This window comes from Mus caroli, unplaced genomic scaffold (assembly GCF_978045245.1).
Source record: "Mus caroli unplaced genomic scaffold, Mus_caroli_1 scaffold_11, whole genome shotgun sequence".
NCBI classification, from domain to species: Eukaryota; Metazoa; Chordata; class Mammalia; order Rodentia; family Muridae; genus Mus; species Mus caroli.
The window spans coordinates 16296871-16300623 of record NW_028227266.1 but is presented as its reverse complement, the minus strand read 5'-3'; positions in this window follow the sequence as shown (position 1 = coordinate 16300623).

Sequence of the window (3753 nt, the reverse complement as noted above, 5' to 3'; positions counted from 1 at the left end):
AGCTTACAGTTCCATCAGCAATGGAGGAGTGTTCCTCTTTCTCCACACCCTTGCCAGCGTTTGCTTTCACCTGAGTTTTTGATTGTAGCCATTCTGACTGTTATGAGGTGGAATTTCAGTGTTGTTTTAAAGGGTCCCCCACCTCCTACATCCAAGGTTAACTATTAGCTTTTGTTCTGCTGGCCCTCAGGGCTTCAGTCCAGTTTCCCCCAGAACACCTGATCCTGATCCCTCCTTCCTCTAACTGTCTTCTCTTCCACCCAGGATTCTCCCTCTGTCTTCCTTTGATTGTTTTCTTCTTCTGAATTGGAATTGAGGCAACATCACTTGGGCCCATTAACTTATTAACCATTTTGAGTTTTGTGTATTTTATCCTGGGTCCTCTTTAATTTTTTGGTGAATATCCACTTATTAGTGAGTGCATACCATGCATGTCCTGTTGGGTCTGAGCTATCTCACTCATGATATTTTATTCTTTTATCCATTTGTTTGCAAAACTCATGATGTTATTGTTCTTAATTGCTGAGTAGTATTCCAATGTATAAATGAACCATATTTTCTGTATCCATTCTTTCATTGTGGGACATCTAGGTTGTTTCCAGGTTATGGCTATTACAAGTAAGGCCATTGTGAACATAATGGTACATGTACTCCTTTGGTATGGTGGAGTATCTTTTGGGTATATGCCAAACAGTGATATTGCTGGGTGTTTAGGTAGATCTATTTCCAATTTTCTGAGGGAGCTCCACATTAATTTCCAGAGAGGTTGAAACAGTATGCAAACCCATCAGCAATGGAGAAGTGTTCCTCTTTCTCCTTATCCTCACCAACATGTGCTGTTACCTGAGTTTTTGATCTTAGCCATTCTGGCTGTGGTGAGGTGGAATCTCAGGGTTGTTTTGATTTGCATTTCCATGATTACTGAGGACTTTGAACAGTTTTTAAACTGCTTCTCAGCCATTTGAGATTTATTTGCTGTAAATTCTCTATTTAGTTCTATACCGCATTTTCTGATTTTTAAAAATTTGTAGTGGTTAGTTTCTTGAGTTCTTTACATATTTTGGATATTAGTCCTCTATCAGATGTGGAGGTAGTGAAGATTATTTCCCAATCTGTAGGTTGCTGATTTTTCTTATTGATGACATAATTGCCTTACAGAAGATTTCTAGTCTTATGAGGTTCCCTTTATCAATTCTTGATATCAGAGTCTGAACCACTGAAGTTGTTTTCAGGAAATTTCTGTGCCAATGAGTTCTAGGCTCTTTCCCACTTTCTCTTCTATTGGATTCAGTGCATTTGGTTTTATGTTTTGGTCCTTGTTCCACTTGGACTTGAGCTTTGTAAAAGGTAACAAATATTAGTCTATTTTGATTTTTCCACATACAGACTACCAGTTAAAATAGCACCATTTTCTGAAGATGTTTTCTTTTTACCATTGTATATTTTTGGCTTCTTTGTCAAAGATTAAGTGTCCATAAGCGTGTGGTTTTGTTTCTGGGTCTTCAATTCTATTCCATTGATCAACATGCCTGTTTCTGTATCAATACCATGCTTTTTTTTTATCATTATTATCTTTCATTTCTGATTTTGTTAATTTGAATATTGTCTCTGGGCCCTTTAGTTAGTTTAGCTAGGGGTTTATCTATCTTGTTGATTTTCTCAAAATCAGCTTTTGGTTTTGTTGATCTTTGTATCATTCTAGTTGTTTCTATTTGGTTGATTTCTCCCCCGATTTTAACTACTGCTATCGACTCCTCTTGGATGTGTTTGCTTCTTTGTGTTATAGAGCTCTCAGGTGTGCTGTTAATTTGCTAATGTAGGATGTCTCCAATTCAGTTTTACCAGGGCACTTAGTGTTGATTTTCCTCTTAGCACTGCTATCATTGTGTCCTATAAGTTTGGCTATGCTATGTTATCATTTTCATTGAATTCTAAGAATTCATTCATTTCTTTATTTCTTCCTTAAGTTATCACTGAGTAGAGAGTTATTCAGTTTCCATGGTGTATGTGGGTTTTCTGTTGTTTTGTTATTACTGAAGACACTCCTAGTCCTTAGTGATCTGATGGGATACATTGAATAATTTCACACCTCTTGTATCAGTTGAGCCTTGTTTTGTGAACGAATATGAGGTAAAATATGGAGAAGGTCCCATGAGGTGCTGAAAAGAAAGTATAATCTTTTGCTTTGCTTTAGGGTGAAATCTTCTATAAATAATTGTTAAATCCTTTGGTTCATAACCTTTATTAGTTTCACTGTGCCTTTGTTTAGTTTCTGTTTCAATGACTTGTCCATTATGAGAGTAGGGTATTGAAGTCTCGCACTATATTTATGTGGGATTCAATGTGTGTTTTGAGCTCTAGTAAAGTTTCTTTATGAATATGAGTGTCCTTGTATTTGGGGGATATATGTTCAGAATTGAAACTTTCTACTGATATATTTTTCAATGGATGAATATAAAGTGCCCTTCTTCATTATGCTTGATAACTTTTGGTTGAAATCTATTTTATTGGATATTAGGATGGCAACTTTAGCTTATTTCTTGGAACCTTTTGTTTGGAAGTCTTTTTTCAAGCCTTTAATTTTGAGGTAGTATATCTCTGTTAATGAGGTGTGTTTTTTGTATGTAGCATGATGCTGGATCTTTTTTGCATATTCAGTGTTTTATGTTATGTCTTTGAATAGGGCAATTGATTGTTTTTATATTGAGATATAGTAAAGACAATTGATTGCTAGTTTTTGTTATGTTTGTTGTTGTAAGTAGCATTATGTGTGTGTGATTATCTCCTTTTGGCTTTGTTGTGACATGATTAATATCTTGCTGTTTCTTTGGTTCAGGTACCCTTTTTGTGTTGGAGTTTCCTTTTTAGGGTTGGATTCATAGATAGATGTTTAAATTTTGTTTTGTCCTGGAATATTTTGGATTCTTCACTTATATTGATTTATGGTTTTGCTGATTATGATAGCCTGTGATGGTCATTGTGTTTGCTTAGGGTCTGCATGACCTCTGTACAGGCTCCTCTGGCTTCTCATTTCTCTGTTGAGAAGTCTGGTATAATTCTGATAGTTCTGTCTTTGTATGTTATTTGGTCTTTTTGTCTTGCAGATTTTAATTTTTTTGCATTGTTCTGTGCATTTAGTGTTTTGATTATGATGGAAGGAAAGAATTTTCTTTTCTGGTCCAATTATTTGGTGTTCTATAAGATTTTTGTACATTTATGGCTATCTCTTTCCTTAGGTTGGGAATATTTTCCTCTATCATTTTGCTGAAGACATTTTCAGGTCCTTTAAGCTGGGAATTTTCACTTTCTTCTATGCATATTATTCTTAGATTTGGTCTTTTTATTGTGTCCTGGATTTCCTGCATGTTTTGGGTTAGGATATTTTATGTTTTGAATTTTCTTTGACAGTTTTGTCAATATCTTCTAAGGTATATTCTACACCTGAGATTCTCTCCTCTACCTCCTGTATAATGTTAGTATTGCTTACACATATAATTTCTGACCTCTTTCTAGGTTTTCATTTGTGTTTTCTGTTTTGTTTCTACAAACACTTTTAGTTCTTGCACCACTTTGTTCAATTCATTCACCTGTTTGTGTTTTTTTGTATTCCTTTAAGGGATATATTTGTTTCCTCTTTAATGACTTCTACCTGTTTAACTATGTTTTCCTGTATTTTTTCAGTTTGTTATTTATTATCATCAGTAGATAGGTCAACTTCCTGACTTTCAGGTATATCTGGGGCTTGCTGTCATG